Below are 21,163 nucleotides of genomic sequence, written 5' to 3'. Positions count from 1 at the left end.
GCATGTCGTATGTTCCTATAGTAAAAATGGCAAATGCTTACAGTGCTTGTTATGTAAACAAGCTATAAGCACCATTTTGTACATAAGAAAGAGAAACATGAGAAACAGAGAGGTTAAGTAACTTGCCCAAAGTCACAAAGCTACAATTAAGTGGTGGGGCTGGGACAAATCAAGGCCATGTGGCTCCTGAGTTGATGTCTTTCCCAGCAACTCTCAGCCTGTCAGAAGAGCATAGATAGCTCTGAAAGGATACACATCCTGGTATGAGTTAGGGAGGTGAGGAGTGAAGACTCCATTTTACTTTTACGCTTCCTATTGTTTAATAGTCTTCAATAAGAATGTATATTTTTTTCACTTTGTTTTAAAACTTATCATACCGGGGCTTCCCTGGTTGCACAGTGGTTGAGAATCTGCCTGCTAATGCAGGGGACACGGGTTCGAGCCCTGGTCTGGGAGGATCCCACATGCCGCGGAGCAACTAGGCCCGTGAGCCACAACTACTGAGCCTGCGCGTCTGGAGCCTGTGCTCCCCAACAGGAGAGGCCGCGATAGTGAGAGGCCCGCGCACCGCGATGAAAAGTAGCCACCGCTTGCCACAACTAGAGAAAGCCCTCGCACAGAAACGAAGACCCAACACAGCAAAAATAAATCAATTAATTAATTAAAAATTTTGTTAAAAAAATTATGATACCATAAAATTGGCTCATTTTTGAGGTACACTTTTATAAATTATAGCACATGTATGGGTTCATGTAACCATCAGCACAGTCAGGATATAGAGCAGTTTCATTACACCCAAAAAAACTCCCCATTGCTCTCACTTTATAGTCACACACTCTCCTGGCCTCAAACCCCTAGCAACCACTGACCTACTCCCCATCACTATACAGATGACCCTTGAACAACATGGGTTTGAATGGCGCAGGTCCACTTATATAGGACTTTTGTTTCAATGGTAAATTCTACAGTACTACACGATCCAAGGTTGGTTGAATCTGCCAATGCAAAACCGTGGATGAGGAAGGCTAACTCTAAAGTCATATTCTGATTTTTGACTTGTGGGGGGTTGGCATTCCTAATTCCCATATTATTCAAGGGTCAACTGTAGTTCTGATTCCTTGAGAAAATCATGCTCTATGTAGTCTTTTGAGGTTAGCTTCTTTCACTCAGCATAGTGCCTTTGAGATTATCCAAGTTGTTATGTGCATCAAAAATTTGTTCTTTATACTGCTGAGTAGAATTCCATCACATGAATGCAGCAGTCTGTTTATTCACTTGCCCACTGAAGCCCACATTTAGGCTGTTTCTAGTTTAGGGTGACTATGAATAGAGCTACTCTAAGCATTTGTGTAGAGTTTTTATATCAACACGAATCTTCATCCCTCTTGGGCAAATACCTAGGAGTGTGCTTGCAGAGTCTTATGATAAGTATCTGTTTACCTTTATATGAAACTGTCAAGCCGTTTTCTAGTGTTGCTGTACAATTTTGCATTCTCACCAGCAATGGATGACAGTTCCTGTTGCTCTACATTCTCACCAGCATTTGGTATTTTTAATATTTTAATTTTAGCCATTCTCATAGGTGTGTAGTAAGAATATATCACTTAAATTGTTAAAAAAAGGAAAAGAATTGAACAACATTGGCAAGTATAAAACAAATAGGTTATCTCCTAAGCTGACGGTGGGAAGAAATACAAGTAACTGTTTTGGAAAATTCCATTCATCCATTAAATATTTCTTGAGCACCCAATATATGTGTCTGCTGGTCTCCTCACAGGCATGTTTCAAAGCCTTAGGAATGTTCATGTACTTTATGAGTTTACTTTTCATTTTGTCATCCCTATTTTCTATTTACTTATAATACCCACAGTTTCTGTCACACAACACAAATGTAGTTTTAAAAAAGTAGAGTTAAAAAAGATAACATATTTAAATTAATTATTATTTATATTAATAATATGGTATTTGGGAAAACATCGTCCTCTACAGTTACACAAGATAAAAGGAAGTCCAGATAGAGTGTACTCAGCTATAGAACTTTACCTGTTTGTTCCACCCTGAATCTATCTATGTCTTGTCATCTATCAAAAGCACCATAACAGGTAGAAGAGTTAGTTTATTCCCTACAAATGCCTTGCGAATGCTTGGCAATGAGAAATTAATTAGAGAAGATATAAGGGCCAATTGATTTTCTGGCCGCCAACTGTCCACTTTGCGGATTATTTATGGAAGCCAGAAGATAGAAAAAAGGCAAAGATGTGTGCCTGGGCTGGAAGGCAGCAAGGGGCTGCCCAGGAATTCAATTACAGTAATCCCTGCTGGCTCAGGACTTCCTTGCATCTTTGCCATGTCCTCCTCACCAAACCTGGGCCACCTGGGCCAAGAGACTGAGTGTAATGCATTAGCGTCCCAAAGACCTCTTTCTCCTGGTTTTGTATAGATTGTCAACATCTTCAGTAGTACAGAGAGAGATGTGAGAAAGTCCATTTTGAAAATAAAAATTCATATTACGAAAAGGCTGACCGGGCTTGCCTAGTGGCACAGTCTGCCTGCCGATGCAGGGGACGCTGGTTCGTGCCTCGGTCCGGGAAGATCCCACATGCCGCGGAGCGGCTAGGCCCGTGAGCCATGGTCGCTGAGCCTGTGCGTCCGGAGCCTGTGCTCTGCAACGGGAGAGGCCACAAGAGTGAGAGGCCCATGTACCACAAAAAAAAAAAAAAAAAAAAAAAAAAAAAGGCTGACCAACATGGCCCCAGACCGAAGGAAAAAAATCAAGAAAAGAAATTATTCTCAGAAATTACATTTACCCAAGTAAAGTATATTCAGGAAAAGACCTGCATGTCTCCCCAGGGTAGTCTCGTGTTGGTCCCTGACCCCAATTCTCCTAAACCAGGGGAAATTTAACTAATCAGTTAGAAATGCTTTTCATAATTCCTTTGTGTAGGGTCCTAATCACAGAGGCCTAGAATTTTAAGTTGGTTGAATATGTGATTTTATATTTTAGTTCAGATTTCATAGATGGGACACAGAGGCTTCGAGAAGGGGGCTGACAGCAACGTCAGAGCAGAACCACGACCAGAAGGAAAAGTTGTCAGATATCCGGTCTATAACATGGGTCAAACTTATTTACTTTCCATCACTGTCCTGCCTCTTCAAGGAGAGCTATTCACATGCATTGCTTTTGGAGATTCTTGCCATCACCTATGACAACTGGTGTTTATAATGACATTTCCTTGCAGAAATGCCCCTCAAGAAAGCAGAAGGAGCAGGAAGAGGAAAATCTTCCAAATGCACGTGAAAAACTACTGCAAAGTAGTTGAGAAAAACATTTTTTCACTCAAGTAGGTTTTAAGCACAAATAGCTCATTCTTAATGAGATCCAGCTGATCCTAAACATTTTACAATTTCACTACATCATTTTCTAGCATTCCTGTCACATGGATCAAGATGCATAATACAGCTACAAATTAAGTTCAATTCCTCAGTCAATTTTTTTTTTTTTAATTTCTTAATTAGTTTCTGCTTTATAACAAAGTGAATCAGTCATACATATACATCTGTTCCCACATCCCTTCCCTCATGCATCTCCCTCCCTCCCACCCTCCCCATCCCACCCCTCCAGGCGGTCACAAAGCAGCTGCCTCTCCTTAAGTATCTGAATGCATACTTTTATTTCAAGACTTTATAATAATCACAACTAATAATTATTAAGCCCTAACTAGATGTCAGGTGCTCTTTTAAGCAAATAACATGTACTAATTCATTTAATTCTCAAACAAACCTCTGAGGTGAGTACTACTGTTATCCCCATTTTAAAGCTGAAGAAACAGGCAAGTGAGGCTAAGATACAGGTGGTCAAAGTCACACAGCAGATAAAAGCTGGGAAATGAACCCACGCTTGTGAAGAAACAAAACCTATTTACGAACAAATTATGTAGAGTTTATTCAAGAGTTAATTTAAGTGCACATGGGAATAGATAAGGATATGCAGTAAATTACTAAGAATTAACGTGGATGACCATGGTCTGGGTTTATTGTTAACTCCACCTCACTACAAAAGCTATGAGCAAAAATTGATTAGAAGCAGATCTTTATCCTGGACCACACCCCTGTCTTGCTGCCTGGTGCTGAGTGTCCCTTCTGCTTCCAGTAGCTCCACGTCTCACACTCAGCCATGCTGCCCTTGTTTGGATCATTCGGTGCCTTTTTTCATAGCAAGTAAATATACTGCAAAGAGTTTTAACTCCTTTCTACTACTGACCATTTCAGTCCTTAAATCAGAGAGCTTTCTTGCCTTAACTCTAAAAATTTCTTGTCCATGACACAAATGAACATATCTACGAAACAGAGACTCACAGACAGAGAACAGACTTGTGGTTGCCAAAGGGGAGTGGAGGTAGGGGAGGGAAGTATTGAGAGTTTAGGATTAGCAGGTACAAACTAGTATATACAGAATGGATAAACAACAAGGTCCTACTGTATAGCACAGGGAACTATATTCTATATCCTGTGATAGGGACTTCCCCGGTGGCACAGTGGTTAAGAATCCGCCTGGGGGATTCAATGCAGGGGACATGGGTTCGAGCCCTGGTCCAGGAAGATCCCACATGCCGCGGGGAAACTAAGCCCGTGCACCACAACTTCTGAGCCTGTGCTCTAGAGCCCGCGAGCCAGAACTACTGAGCCTGTGTGCCTAGAGCCTGTGCTCCGCAACAAGCCACCACAATGAGAAGCCCATGCACCGCAACAAAGAGTAGCCCCTGCTCACCACAACTAGAGAAAGCCCGCACACAGCAACGAAGACTCAATGCAGCCAAAAATTTAAAAAAAACTAAATAAAATAAAATTTATTTTAAAAAATCCTGTGATAAACCATAATGGAAAAGAATAGATATATGTATAACTGAGTCACTGTTGTACAGCAGAAATTAACACAACATTGTAAGTCAACTACACTTAAATAAAATTTTAAAAATTAAAGATTTCCTGTGAATTTCTATTTCTCTAGCTATTTGTTGCTATCTTCACCAGCACTGAATGTGTAATTCCTTCCACTGGCATGCCCTCTGCAAATGCCTTCTGAGAAGCTGTGGATATCCTCTGAATTGTATAGGTCTCCCTGGCTTTGATAGCACTTAGATGGGCATCTATAGGGCTGCCCATAGATCAAGAGATTTTTAAACTGGAATGTTCATATGAATCACCTGCAGATCACGTTAAAAGGCAGACTCTGACTCAGTATTCTGGGGTAAGGCCTGAGATTCTGCATTTCTAACAGGTGATTTCTTCCAGGTGACGTTTATGCTGCTTCAAAGACCACACTACAAGCAAGGACCTCACAGACTTTTCTCTTCTTTATCAGTTTCTTTTATCCCACTATTGCTGCCCCAGTATCCTTCTTCCATCTCCTGCTTTAGCCGCAACAGCTGGGTTATAGTATTTTCACATGCAACAGATGTTGTCTCATCAGAGTTTTTTTTTCCTGTTTCTATGGTCACCAACATGTATGTTTCTCTGTTCCCCTAAGAATATAATTGACCAAATAATCTAGAAATTTTCTCAAGGTAGTAATTCAGGGCAACTGAAAGAGTGAGGGAAAACATCACCAGTATTACCCTTAGAAATGTTTAATGCATAAATGGATAGGCTTTGAAGTTACCCTCTTCTTAGCTCATATTTATTCTCTTCTAGCAGCTGAAAGTCTAACTTAGGAGGAAATGGAAAAGAGATGAGGAGGGCTTTGCCCAAGAGAGCTTTCATCAGTAAAGTACCAAAGTAATTACTGCACCTGACAAATTTCTACTCCTTGTTTTAACCCAGTTTTAATAAAAGAAAGATTCAACAGTGGTTTATATTACCTGGCATTGCCTTTAATTTCATCAAGCTCCAATATGAAGACTTGCCACGTTTACACTAAACTGCTTTTTCTCCTGAAGTTCATTTGTGAAGGCAGCTGCTGGGGCTTTAATCAGCTTTTCTTCAATCTTTCATTTCTAACACACTGTGAGTGATAATGGCTCTCCCAGGCGCCCCCCTGCAAACTAGGCAAATTCTCCTTCACGTCACTCCCAGGTAGTCAGTGGTAGAGAAAGCATCTACTAATTAAGAACTGAAAGGCCATTTCAAATGATCTGGCTATGAAGACTTAGCATTTCACATTCACGGTGGGCCACATCCAAACGTAAGGTCCTCCGACCTGCTGGACCAGATTATATTTCTCCGAGCTTAGGAACAGCAGGCAAACTCTTGGCATTTCAGAAGTTCCGTTGAAATCGAGGGTAATAACATGCTGCTCATGTTTGAGAGCACAAAGCCCTTAGAATAACCTTGTCAGTATTAAGCAGATCACAGGAGTTCAAATCTCAATCATGGAGGCCCTACTGTGTCAAGGAGCATTTTGGAAAACCTTCACAATGTTTTACGCCGCCAGGATAATTCTTTTAGCATTGATACTACTTAAAAAGTTCCTTTCATGGGCTTCCCTGGTGGCGCAGTGGTTGGGAGTTCGCCTGCCGATGCAGAGGACGTGGGTTTGTGCCCCGGTCCGGGAGGATCCCACATGCCTCGGAGCGGCTGGGCCCGTGAGCCATGGCCGCTGAGCCTGCGCGTCCGGAGACTGTGCTCCGCGGTGGAGAAGCCGCGGCAGTGAGAGGCCCGTGTACCGCAAAAAAAAAAAAAAAAAAAAAAAAAAGTTCGTTTCCTATGACTTTCTCTAAAAACCTGTAGGCAGCAAGCTGTCGCATGATTTGAAGAGTGTTTAAAATTCAGTCTAGAAAAGTTCCGGTTCAAGATGGCAACATAAGAAAATCCTGAACTCACCTACTCCCATAGACACACTGAGTCTACAGCTACATACGGAAAATTTTTCTCTTAAGAAAACCTAGGGCTTCCCTGGTGGCACAGTTGAGAGTCCGCGTGCCGATGCGGGGGACGCGGATTTGTGCCCCGGCAAGGGAGGATCCTACATGCCGCGGAGCGGCTGGGCCCGTGAGCCATGGCCGCTGAGCCTGCGCGTCCGGAGCCTGTGCTCCGCAACGGGAGAGGCCACAACAGTGAGAGGCCCGTGTACCGCAAAAAAAAAAAAAAAAAGAAAGAAAACCTAAAGTCCAAGTCCGGCTGAATGACCACTACACATCTGGCAAACAAGAAGGAAACCACATGGAAATGGGCATACAATCTCGATATAAACGCCACCCCCAGCTCACCCCAGTGAGCCACAACCAGGAGAAAACTCAAAACCCGGAGCTTCTCCCCAAGAAGGAAAGAGTTTGAACCCCACATTGGACACCTCACCTTTTAGGACCTGCACCTGAGACACGAGCCCCCAAAAGCCCTAACTTGGAAAACCAACAGGGCTCACATCTTCAGACGCAGAGCTGTAGCTATCTGAGAGCCAGCTCTTAAAGCGGCCCTGTGCTCAGATGTACCCGCCCCCGGGCCCAGCTCAGAGGCAGCCAATCAAGCCCTGATTTAACGTGAAGGAGGCTCACCTGCTTATATACGTGTTGACCTGAGGGGCAGGCATCTAATTTAACACACACCTCTAGAAGCCTGCTGGAACAGTCTCCAGGGATGGAGACTGGTGGGGCCATCTTCGCACTCTCCCTTTGCTGTGCTCCAGAGCACCAGTATCTTCTCCCAGAAGGAGCTCTTTCCATGTGCCTGGTGCCCAGATCTCTGTGGCTGCCACCTGGGGCGGGGGATACCTCTTGACCACCTGGCTCTGGAGGCAAGTGGAGCTTGCATTCCTGGTCCCCTGGGACTGTAAAAATCAGTGTCACCCAGAAAGGAGCTCATACCCCAATTTTTGCAGCTGATGCCAGAGTACACATCTCCATCACCTGGCTCTGGCAGGCAGTGGCGCTTACACTTGTGGGTCTCACACAACCAAAGGAGAAAGAATTCTTCAGCAGCTACCACCCCCGGGGCACAGCAAGAGGCAACAGACCCAGAAGCCTATCTTTCTGTGAAGAAGACCTATTAGCTTATCATCATGGCTGTGGCCTGAGGGGCAAGCTTCTAATTAAACACACATCTAGGGGTTGACTGTAATCCTTTTCAGAGGCCTTGGAGGGCAGGCACTGTCTTCATGCTCTCCCTCTGCTGCCCTCCAGAGAGCCGGTGTCTCCTGGAAGGAAACTTTACACTTGGCTACTGCCTTGGTTTTTGTATCTGGCGCCCCCGTTTTTGCAGTTGCTGCTTAGGGGATGCCCCTTGATTGCCTGGCTCTGGTGGACAGGGGGACTTGCATTTGTGGATCCTACGGGATTGTAGCAAATCAGAGAGATGGTTCTTGGCAGGCTGCCAGCCCAGGGACTGAGCCGGAGGCAGACTGATGCACATACCCCAGTCATCTGTGAAGGAGGCTGCTTGGCTTATCCTGGAGCTCCAGCCTGAGGGGCAGGCTTCAGGTTCAGCACACATGTAGTGGATTACGGAGCTGCTCTCCGTAATTACGGAATGAGGAATGCAGGCTGTGGATGCCATCTTGGCACTCTCCCTCTGCCTCGTTCCAGTTCACCAGTATCTCCCAGAAAGAGCTTATATACTTGTTTGGAGCCCTGATTTTTGTGACTGCCAGGTCACCTGGCCAGCAGAGCTTACACTTATGGTCCTACAAAACATGTATCTGTGTACGTTTTCATACTTTAAAAAGCCACTGCCTGAGGGTCTGGCTTCTAAACAGCCTGAATCTAGGGGCTGAGATCCTCCCATTAGGGATGCTGACAGGTCTTGGCACATTCTCAGTTACTGGGAGTTATTAAAAATGTAATGGGCTGCTTGCATAAGCACAAAGGTTTGAGAGACAAAAAAGCATTGGGGCAGGGTTGAACAACAAGCTTCATCTCCTACACAAGGCCACTCCTTCAAGGCTGAGAGAGGCGATTGTTTCATCTACTGTACAGAAACCAAAACAGAGGGTCAAGAAAATGAAGAAACAGAGGTGTATGTTCCAAATGAAAGAACAAGATAAAACCTCAGGAAAAAAAAAAAAAAGCCTTAATGAAATGGAGGTAATAGGAGAAGAACAACAGGATAAGCATCTCCAAATAAGGGGTGAAAGTGACAGTGGCCAGCTGATAAGAACCATCCTTCCTGACAATTTCCTCTTTATCCCCATCTGGAATGTGGGTAGTCAATGTCCTGGGAGAGAACTGGACCTGGGACAGGATTATAAGGGAGGATCCTGGGACAATGAAAAACCCCGATCAAACTTCTACTTCTTTGAGACCAGCTTGAGGTATCATCTGGTCTGCTTTCCTGGGGGCTCTCTGGCTTCCACAAAGGAGAGCCAGGTGTGTCATAAGGTGGAGTGGAGGGGAGTTTTATAACGATAAAGGAGTCACTCCAACAAGAGGATATAACATATGTAAATATATATGCACCCAACACAGAAGCACTTAAATATATAAAGCAAACATTAACAGACCTAAAGAGAGAAACAGACAGCAATACCATAGTAGGGAATTTTAAAACCCCACTTACATCAATGGATAGATCATTCACACAGAAAATCGATAAGGGAACATCAGCCTTAAATGACACATTAGACCAAATGAACTTAACAGGTATATATAGAAAATTCCATACAAAAGCAACACAAATACACACTCTTCTCAAGTACACATGAAACATTTTCCAGGATAGAGAATATGTTAGGCCAAAAAACAAGTCTTTTTTAATTTATTTATTATATTTTATTTATTTATTTATTTATTTTTGGCTGTGTTGGGTCTTCGTTTCTGTGCGAGGGCTTTCTCTAGTTGCGGCGAGCAGGGCCCACTCTTCATCGCGGTGCACAGGCCTCTCACTGTCGCGGCCCCTCTTGTTGCGGAGCACAGGCTCCAGACACGCAGGCTCATTAGTTGTGGCTCACGGGCCTAGTCGCTCCGCGGCATGTGGGATCTTCCCAGAGCAGGGCTCGAACCCGTGTCCCCTGCATTGGCAGGCAGATTCTCAACCACTGTGCCACCAGGGAAGCCCCCCAAAAACAAGTCTTAATAAATTTAAGAGGACTGGAATCATATCAAGTACCTTTTTTCCAGGTACAATGGTATGAAACCAAAATTAATTACATGAAGGAAGCTGGAAAATTCAAAACTATGTGGCGATTAAACAACATGCTACTAAAGCACCAATGGGTCGGGGCTCCGGCTCCGCCTCCCGCTTCAGCTCCAGCTCCTGCTCAGCCCAAAGAGCCTCCACCGGCCTCTGCTTTAGGAAAATCAGCCCCTCCTTATGCTTCAGCCTGCAAGGGACCAGAAGACCATAAAGGTTTAGGAATAAAAATGAAACCCAACACCCACAGGAATAAAAGTCTCAATGTCCATCCAGTCATAAAACCCAGTGGAGGTGCTGGGGAAACTGCCCAAAGGAGACAGCATTACAGACAGAAAAGAGAAGGACAACTAAAAAATCCACCTACTGGGAAACGCTTGTAAAAATCGGCTCTTTTTAGAGTTGCGAAAACTAGCCTAGTGCTAGTGAGAGAGGAGGCCACCAGCTGAGATGTCAGGCAAGTGCTACCAGACTCCATCAGTCCACAGGTCTCTCCCCCAACACCCGCAGCAGGCAAGGTGCTTCTCCTCCCTCCTGCTTGGCCTGACAGAACCCCGTTTCTCTCAACGGTCATTTTGGGGGGTTGATTACAAAGCACACGTCATGGATTCTAGATTTTTAAACATTAAAAACTTTCCCCTAAGAGAGAACAACAGACCTTAAAGATGATCTCTTTTCACTCTTTTGATTTAATCATATATACCTTTTGACATTTCTCAAGAAAGAGCCTACAGACCAGATATTGTGTCAGGCCTATCTTTCCACGTAGCGTCGAATTGGATTCAATCAGCAGCCGAGTTTGTCATCCTAACAACATCCTGTGGAGTTAGAAGCTCACAATTACAAAGTGCTTCCACATCAGTGATATCGTTTGCTTCTCACAGTAAACCTTAAGGAAGGGAAGGGAGGTAATGTTACCCCCACTTTACAGATCAGTAAATTGAGACCTACTGCCACTTTGTCTGGCTTATTGGACGAGACAGCAGCTTCCTTGGAAGGCACAGAGGGACTGACTCTGAGGGGGGCGCATAGGAAAGTTTCAGGTCGTGGCAGCAACGTGTCTCTGCAAAACAGGATCCTGAAAAGGGGGTTTTCGGGTAAGGATGTGGTAATGAAATACTAGAGCGGGAAGACAAACACGACTTAGGTCACGCTGTTGCCTACGGAGAGCTCTGGGTGAATGGCTTCCTTCCCTAACTCTCTGCTTTCTCAGTCCTATCCATTCTTCAAAGCCAAACCCAAATCCCACAGATCCAGGAGCCGTTCTTGAGTATCTAGCACAGAGAAACCATAATAACGACACCTTAAGATTTCCATGTGCCTTAGCTCCTTACATCATGATAAGCTTTCGAGGTAGGCTTCGTAGTCCGTTTTACAAATGAGGAAAGTGAAGCTCAGAGGGGTTCAGTAACTTTTCAAGCTGACACAGCTAATAAGCAGCAAAGTCTGGATTTCAAACTCCATCACATCACAGCGGCCTCACCTTCCTGTACGTGTATCACACCTTGTATATTGCCTGCCCACGTGTCCCTTAGTTCATCAGCCTTTTGTTGTAAGTTCTTTGAGGGCAGAGAGCAAGCCTTATACTTCTTTGTAACCACCCCCTCCCGTACTTAGCAGAGCCCCATGTACACAGTAGGTTCTCAATAAGCATCATATGTTAAATATCTATTGGGTAGGAACAGTAGTTACGGGATTTTTTTGGTACTCTGAATGTCAGGGTCTCTGCTGTATATAATTAAAACAAGAGTGAACATGGGAAAAAAAGAACAAAACAACCAATGGGTCAAAGAAGAAATCAAGAGAGAAATTTAAAAATACCTTGAGACAAACAAAAATGGAAATATGCCAAAATTTGGGGGATGCAGTAAAAGCAGTTGTAAGAGAGAAGTTCATAACAATAAATACCTACCTCAAGAAACTTTACACTTCAAGGAAGTAGAAAAAGAAGAACAAATGAAGCTCAAAGTTAGTAGAAGTAAGGAAATCACAAAGATTACAGCAGAAACAGAGACCAAAAAGACAATACAGAAGTTCAGTGAAACTTAGAGCTGGTTCTTTGAAACGATAAACAAAATTGACAAGTCTTTAGCTAGAGTTACCAAGAAAAAAAGGGAGGACTCAAATAAATAAAACAGAAGTAGAAGAGGAAATATCACAAATGGTACAACATAAATACAAAGGATCATAAGAGACTACTATGAAAAATTATACACCAAGAAATTGGACAACCTAGAAGAAATAAAAATTCCCAGAAATATACAAGTATGAAGAGAGAATCATGATTAAGTAGAAAATAGGAACAGACCAATTACTAGTAAGAAGACTGAATCAGTAATCTAAAAGGAGGTCAACATCATTAGTCGTCAGGGAAACGCAAATCAAAACCACAATGTGATATCACTTCACACCTGTTAGGGTGGCTATTATCAACAAGCCAAGAAATAACAAGTATTGGTGAGGATGTGGAGAAAAGGGAACCCTTGTGCACTGTTGGTAAGAATATAGACTGGTGCAGCCACTGTGGAAAACATTATGGAGGTTCTGCAAGAAATGAAAACTATAACTACCATATGACCCGGTAATTCTACTTCTGGGTATTTATCCAAAGAAAACAAAAACATTAACTCAAAAATACATATGCACCCCCATATTCACTACAGCATTATTTTACAATAGCCAAGATATGGAAACAACAGAAGTGTCTATCAATGGATGAATGAATGAAGAATTTTATATACATTATATATATACACACACATACATACACACACGATGGAATATTACTCAGCCATAAAAAGAATGAAATCTTGGGCTTCCCTGGTGGTGAAGTGGTTGAGAGTCTGCCTGCCGATGCAGGGGACATGGGTTCGTGCCCCGGTCCGGGAAGATCCCACATGCCGCAGAGCGGCTGGCCCCGTGGGCCACGGCTGCTGGGCCTGTGCATCCGGAGCCTGTGGTCTGCAACGGGAGAGGCCACAACGGTGAGAGGCCCCCGTACCACAAAAAAAAAAAAAAAAATCTTGCCATTTGCAACAACATGGGTGGGCAGCATGATGCTAAGTGAAATAAGTCAGAAAGAGAATGACAAATACCATTTGACCTCTCTTATATGTGGACCCTAAAACAAACAAACAAAACACAAAACAAGCTCAGACACAGGAAACAGATTAGTGATTGCCAGAGGCAGGGGGTGGGGTGGTAGGAGAAATGAGTGAAGGGAGTACACATTTATTTTTAAATGTTTTTACATTTAAGCAAAGAATCTGTGTTACAGGTCTATGACATGACTTCATTAAAGGAAAGGGGGGAAATTTATCTGAAAATGAGTAGACATTATAAGACTGAGGACTAAAGGAACTATATGAATAAGCACTCTTCTCTTGTTAATAAAGTGGTTTCCCTCACTTCTCAATTCTGATACCCCTATACACGTGTACTGGGTTTGAGCAAGTAATCAAAGAGATGATGAATAATGGTTAAAAAAAAAAAGAAGAGACAAATTTTTTAAAAATAAAATACTGTTAATTCTGTGGAGGTTTATTAATGAAAAATAATGTTTAAAGGGGGCAATGTTGCTCATTGTGGTTCTGAATGAGTCCTTCCTCTCTATAAAAAGCAACAAACTTTGTGACTATATAGTGATTGCTCCCTGCCCCCAGGTGCCAGGGTTGGGGGCTGCAGGATTCAGGGCACTGCAGGCCTTTTCTTCTTTGTCACACAGCCTCTCTTGCATCTTCTCTTCCCTCAGTTTCCATTACCTCTCTCTTTCCTGGTTATCTTCACTTTTCTCTAACTGCTCTTTCTCAGGTCCTCTGCCGGCCCCTGGTCTGTTTCCCCAGAGCTTTGTCCTTCACTCTCCCATTGTGCAGATTCCCCAAGGGACATCTTCTAAACCCAAGACGCCCATGTCGTCCACCCTGTATGTTGAAGACCCCTACTTACATCTTCAGGCTGCCCTCTCTGCTGAGCTCCAGAACTGGACCCCAAATATATTTAATCACAGGTGTTTATAAAGTTTCTACTATGTATGACATAACTGGGTAGAGGATATCTCCACCTGTTTAGGTAATTCAAATTTGACATATTAGAAACTGAATAGATCATCTTCTCTGTTTCTGAATGGCATCAACAATCACCCAAGCCAGAGAGGGAAAGAGAGAGAGAGAGAGAGAGAGAGAAGGAAGGAGAAGGAGGGAGATGGAGGGAGGGAGGAAGGAAGGAAGGAGGAAGGAGAGGAGGGAGGGAGTGAAGAAGGAAGGGGAAAGGGGGAGGGAGGGAGGGAAAGAAAGGAAGCAAGCTCAGTGCTCAGCCTAGTTCGTGGTCAAGAAGTTACAAAGTTTATACTGCGGAAGTATAAGTCAGTAATTGAAATGCAATTGAGATATGGCATCCGTGATGTCTATGGAATAAAAACACTCAAAAGTACCTAATTCCAAAAATGCTAGGACATTTCTAACATAGAAGTGTATTTTATATGTTCTCATAGGACTGCTTTAAGGATTGTGGCTAACTTAAGTCTTCTATACCAGGAAGCTGACCAGATTCCCCAAGGAAATGCCTTGGACCTCCACACCCAAAGCACTGGGTTCAGAGCACTGCACACTAAAGAAATGACTCCCACCAATTGCTCATTCCTGACCAGGCAAAAAATAACTCTCCCTATTCCTGAGGTCTGATAGCAGGTGTTTCAGTGAAATGCCAAAGAATGAGCCAGGAAAGAGACACATCATATTCAGAAAAGCCTGTGCCAGCAAGGAGAGCGGGGGCAGGAGATGGCAGTAAACTGGGGACTTACAGGAACAAAGAACACAGAGACAGAGCAGGTGTGGTAGGGAGATGCTTTCCTGAGATCCGTGACCTTCCTTTGACCACACACATCAGAGAACTGTTCAGATGAGGTCAAGAAACTCAACAGTTGGTATTCAACGTACCAACTTGGCCAAATGCATCTGTCAGTGTGACCTGAATTGCCTTGGGTTTCACCTATTTGTGGGCGTAAATAGAGTTCGAGAAATGGTATCAAGCAAAAATTTCCTGGTTTATAGTTCTGTCTTGTTGTAGCATTTTGGTCCCTAAGTACACACACACTGAGCATCCTCAGAGGTGTTTGCATGGGTTTCAAAAACATGTTCCATTTGTTCTTCCACTTTGGCAGCCACTGGAATGTCAGGTGTCAGCTAAGGTATCCGAGGATGGCTCTGTCACACTGACACTGCTGTGTGCCCTCCATGAAAGAGCCATATTTTCTAGTCTGCCAGGAAACCTGGAAGAGTGGTTCACGCCCTGAAGATGGCAGGACAGCCCTGTGCGCCTTTCACTCTCCTTAGGGCCGTGCTCCATGTAGAAAGACAGAGATGCTCCTCTTTCCTTGGGACACAAACCTAGTGCAAGGGGCTGAACAGAGGAATAATACCTTCTTGCCTCCTTCATTTCTCCATCTCTGCATCCAAGTATTTGAATCAAAATTATTCCAAAATTCAAACTATTTTGTGAAATGCTTATATGTCATGTTGGGCCTGATACTTATAAAGTGGATAAAAGGTCTCTTCTAAGACCTTCAGGGTTGAGAGAGAGCACCAGAATGGTAAGTCAGCTATAGACGCAGCGACTACGTTTTCAAGGTTTAGTGGACAGTTCCTATTTCAAGTAGTCTGCTCCATAAATACACTTGTCTTCAGACAATGTGAAAATAAAATGACTGGAATACTGTGGAGCAAGGAGTACAGTAAGGCGCAGCAGGGTTTCATGAATTAACTATGCAGTAAGGACCTAGAGGTTTTTTTAACCATTTTTCTTTTCCTTTCCATATATGAAAATAAATTGCTAAAGAAGATGAACTTCTGGGACTTCCCTGGTGGCACAGTGTTTAAGAATCCACCTGCCAATGCAGGGTACATGGGCTCGAGCCCTGGTCCGGGAAGATCCCACATGCCACGGAGCAACTAAGCCCGTGTGTCATAACTGCTGAGCTTGTACTCTAGAGCCCGCGAGCCACAACTACTGAGCCTGCGTGCTGCAACTAATGAAGCCCGCACGCCTAGAGCCTGTGCTCTGCAACAAGAGAAGCCACCACAATGAGAAGCCCGTGTACCACAATGAAGAGTAGCCCCCACTCGCCGCAGCTAAAGAAAAGCCCGCACGCAGCAATGGAGACCCAACGCAGCCAAAGATAAACAAACATTTTTATAAAAATCAAAAATAAATGTGAAAATGTTTTCTTTTGCTCTAATAGTAAAATAATGCATTTTCTCAATCTGCTGTTGTTCTTTTTAAAAAGTTGGTTTTGCTACTCTTTTTTTTTTTTTTTTTTACAAATAGAAGTTTCAAATTTTATGTAGTCTGAACAGTTGGTCTTTTGTTTTATGATTTCTTAAAAGGATTTTAAGCTTAGGAAGTCATCCTTGGTTTTAAATTCACAGATCTAATACCTTGTTGGAGCAGGCATTTGGAAAAGGATGTTTTAAAAATATTTAACTTTTTAATATATCTGGGATTTATTTTGTTATACACTATGAAAGATGGGTCTAAATTAATTTTATTTCCCTTAAATTCCTACCCAGTTATTCCTGCACAAGTTAATGAATAGTTCTTCCTTTCTGGTGATGTCACTTTTGTTTCCTAGCCAATTCTTGTATGGAAAAAAATCAATTCTGGACTGTCTAGTGTGTGTTCTATATCTTTATATTTTTCCTTCTTTCTGTAGTGTCTTATTTTAATTATCATAGCCTTATTTTTTTTCACCATAGAGTGTTTATTTTCCATATAAAAGGGCAGAAGCTAACATGTGAGCAAAAGGGTAAAAAGCGTGGAGCTCGTGTGGGAGACCATGACAGGTGACTTGAGGCTGAGGGTGGTGAAGGCTGGTCCAGGGGGAGAATTGGAGGTTGGGATGAAGAGATGGGGTCAGATCCAGGCCCTGTCCTTCAGGCAGACCATGAGACATGTTGATGCCAAAATTTATGGGATATAGCAAAAGCAGTTTTAAAAGACACTTCTCACAAAAAATGCTTACTGGTCTTGGAGAGTTTCCCAGAGAGGCATGGGGTGAGGGATGGTGATGACTGCTGTTCACCCTGGGGACAGAGTCAACTGGCGGCAGCCACCATTGGCGCTCTCCCCACCATGTGGACACTGGTGCTGGTGGGCACCACTCCCTCCAGCTCAGCTTTATGCTGTACTTAAATATCTAGTGTGGCTGCCGTTCATATTCTTCATTCAAAAATTTCTTTGATAAACTTATCAATGTTTTCTTCCTGAGAACATCAGAATCTAGTCAGATTCTCCAAATTTTCTTAGAATATTTATTGGACTTTGTAAATCATTATGAGGGTTATCATGAGTTTGTGTATTATTTATGTATGAATTTACACCCATTTTCAATCAACTTTTGATGTTTGTGATGACAGAACACAGATTAGAGTCAATGAATTAGTCTAAAATAGTAACAAAGACATTTTATCTCAGTTGCCTCCTTCACTTGAGCAATTCATAGCCAAATTAAATTTAATCCCCTTTCATTTTTGCACCTAAATGTCTGGTGGAGATGTAATGCAACAATCAAGGATCCAGTGACTGGCCTCAGGGTGCAGAATAAAAGACACAATGATCAACATTGTCAGTGAATGGATTTGGAAACACTTGAAGGGTAATCCACATTTCAACTTTTAACTTTCATTTGAATTCGTCAGTATTTCAAATGGAAACCCATGATCCCCTTCTGCAAGAATTTTCACCTTGGGTGTTTACAATTCTTTTCTCTTATTTCCTTTGCCCTCTTCATGCTTGTGGTATCTGTACAGCAAGTTCTCCTGGCCCTAATTCTTAGTACTCTTGAAACTCTCCTGACAGCAGAAAGCAGTGATCAGACAGGTTGAATGATTCAATGGAAATTTAATCGGATCTCATTTTAGCTACGTGTAAGAAGAAACCTGCTGTGAACTAGAATTGTAATGCTGGAAGTTATCTGATTCCTACAGGCCTCTCTTCCTTCTCTGCCCTGGTGAATGACTGCTAAAGGAAGTTAAAGCATGTAAAACATGATAAACATTGATTTCTTGCCTTGGCCATTGAACTGGACATCTTGCCTTCTTGCAGGTAAAACTGAAGAGGAGTATGATAGATTCTAACTTTTATTTATAAGGGTGAAGCTTTTAAATGTACTCACTTAAGTTGCTTCTTGAGGCAGTAATGTCCTATTTCCTTTACATTAGACTTCCAGCTTTGAACGCAGTTTATAAAGCAAAACAAGATGAAACAAAAACCTAGACAAAGCAACCTCTGTCAGTAGAACACTTTAACAAAGACTGATGACCTGAAGAATAGGGTTGACAAGATGTGATTGGTCAGTTCACTGCTCTGAAGGAGAGGCATCCTTTATTTGTGGCTGCCTAGGGAAGGCCAGTTACAACGCAGAAAAGCTAAGAAATGGTAGGAGAAAGTGGAGAAACAAACAGGAAAAGAGTGAAAAACTGCACATAAGAAAAATGGAAGGTATAGAAGAAACAGCAACTTTTACAGTTGATCGTGCCACAGTTCAAGAAGAGTATAGCGACCACTGTTACCTTGTTGGCCCCCCGTGATCTCCCAGTATTTGCCTCTGTGTAGTCCTCTTTCTTAGAACCTGAGTTGGGAGTATGACTTATTTTAATTAACTGGAAGTGGCAGAGTGATGCTCTATCAGTTCTTGTTCCAAGCCTTAAGAAGTTCTGCTTTTGTTCTCTTCAGAGCCATGATCTGCTTTATAAGAATGCTGTTAGCCTGCTACAGCTATGTGGAGAGGCTGTCAGAAAAGCCACATAAGAGGGAGAGGCCCTGAGAGACAAGCCTGGCCATCCCAGTGTCTCAGTCAAGCCCAGGCCCCTGCTGACCTGCCAGCTGGATGAATCCACGTGAGTAGCCATCAGTAAGATCAACAGAAGGGTCACCCAGCCAAGCCCAACCCAGATTGCAGAATTATGAGCAAATAAAATGTTCATTGTTTTAAGCCACTAATTTTTGGGGTGGTTTCTTATACAGCAAAATATAGCTCCTGGCATGTTAAAATGAAGTCAGTGATCAAGACGCAGTGACTCTACTCTCTGAGACAGTATTGTGTGGACTGAAGATGCACGTCTGGGACCAAAGCAAGCTTGGTTCAAATCCTTACTTTTTCACTTTTTAGCGCTTATGGCCTTGGGCAAGTTATTTAATCTTTCTGGGGCTCAGTCTTGTTATCTGTGAGTGAGAGAACTATTTCTTCTCTCACAAGATAGTTAAGAAATGAAATGAGTGAAAGTTTGGGGCACAAATTAAGTACCCACCAAATCTTATATTATTTGTTATATTCCATTTCCTTCCTGTCGTTCCCTCACCCCCTGAGGGGATAAAAGTGATCCAAACTACATTAACTCTTTAGGGTAGCCCCGTGACCTGCTAAAGGCAGTTCTGTCATAGGTCAGTTTTGCACTGCATATGTACATTTGGCAAACAATTCTTGTGTTTTTATGAAAAAGAGGTAAACTCCTAAAATACAGGTGATGGATTTTTAAAATGATAGCAGGTTTGTGGGGCACTGCTGGAGACAATGCACATTTGTGTCCATGTCCCAGACCGCCTACACCTGCTCCTCTGCAGTATCACAGCTGTTTATTAGACTAAGCTGGGGTCACCAAAGAATACTGAAGTTACATTCAGCTTATTTTATTGCAGAGGGCATGAAGGCACATGCTGTATTTCCATTTGGTTTTCACAAAAATGCATTACTATCTCAATGGTTTGTGAAGTTCACTTAGGCAAAAATTGCAGATTTCGAGGTAGTACTGCATAAACTTTGGTGTTTGTTGAGTCCTTGTCTTCATACTGGAAAGAAGCAAGTCCTATATTGAGTGACTAAATTAGGTGCAGACACCAAGAGAAAACATACACATGCACACACATGAAAGAAAGGATTAAGGAAAAAAGAAATAAACCTGCTCTGGCCTCAGTTTCCAATTTGTAAAATGAGAAAGCCAGACTAGAAGGTTCTCCAAGGTCACTTCCAGCTCTGAGTTTTAGCAGACATCTCAAATTCGGTGCATTTATTAGCGCTTTGTGAGATTAAAAACACAGGTTGTTCTCCAGCAAAACTTTAATTGCAGAGCTTTAATTAGAAAAAATCAAAATACTCTTTCAGATTATGCTTTTTTAATTTTAGTTTTAATTGTGTTTTTATCGTTTCCATATTATTTTAAAAGAGAGATGAAAGCTGCAGTTTGACAAATTGCTACATCCGTCTGCTTGCCGTACAACTGCCCTAGCAAGTTAACTTAAAACAACTTTCTAAAATGTACTTTTAATGAGAAACTTAGACCCCTGAAATTTGTATAAAACCTTTTTTTTCCTTCAGACTTCTTATAGGGCTGTAGAGTTTCCATACCTCAGTGCCAAGAGCATGGCAGAGGAATTTCGCTCAGCTTAGTAATTACCTTGTGTTACTCTAGCTCAAAGTTGTTTTTCTCTTAATGGCTTAAGAGAGCCATTCAAATGCTTTGATTCTAGTAATACAAGTTTTAATGGGCAAGGCAGGTGAATGCCCATGTAATGTTTAGCCTATTAAACTGGCCATATCCAAAGCTTATGCAGAGTAAATTCTTACTAGGGACTCTGAATAAGGGCAGATCAACGTGGACAAAAGCTTGAGAAAATAAGAGAGCTAAAGTAAGTCTGGGAATGTCCTTCCTCTCTCCAACTAAGATCCCGATTATAGTGGACATTTATTTTTGCCTTCTTTCATGGCGAGGGGAGAAGAGCTCCCCAAAGTCTCCCTGTGTGCTTCCAGAATGTTGATTCACCCGCAGGCTTCACAGTGGACCATGTATATGAGACCACGGTTTCTCAGACTATCTGTGGTGAAGGACCAGTTTGCTTCATCTCCCACACCCCCATCCACTGTGGACTGGTACTTGTATAAAATATAGTAAAAATGAATCACTGGAAAAATGACACACGAACTATGACATACAAAATATAAGCCTCAGTTTTTATTATTAAATTTAATGACTCTCTCAAATTGCAGTACAAGTTTCTACCATCCTCAGTTTCTATACTTACCTTTTTTTTTAACATCTTTATTGGAGTATAATTG

At 42.5% G+C, this 21,163-nt stretch overlaps 1 long non-coding RNA gene across 5 annotated transcripts in view; it reads right to left on the bottom strand.

The window, feature by feature from the left end:
• Positions 1-21,163, bottom strand: part of LOC308611535 — a 175,754-nt gene that overhangs the window by 46,622 nt on the left and 107,969 nt on the right. Inside the window, exon 3 of one of the 5 annotated variants that reach the window (XR_014014946.1) lies at positions 9,361-10,249. The exons of the other annotated variants lie outside the window; for them this stretch is intronic. This is a non-coding gene — a long non-coding RNA (uncharacterized lncRNA). Of the gene's footprint in view, positions 1-9,360; positions 10,250-21,163 lie in introns of those variants that run through there. 5 annotated transcript variants of the gene reach the window in all.

Source organism: Mesoplodon bidens (genome assembly GCF_964165515.1).
Source record: "Mesoplodon bidens genome assembly, contig: HAP1_SCAFFOLD_231, whole genome shotgun sequence".
Classification (NCBI taxonomy): Eukaryota; Metazoa; Chordata; class Mammalia; order Artiodactyla; family Ziphiidae; genus Mesoplodon; species Mesoplodon bidens.
Note: the sequence above shows the minus strand (reverse complement) of the source record. Positions and strands in the feature narration are given on the sequence as shown.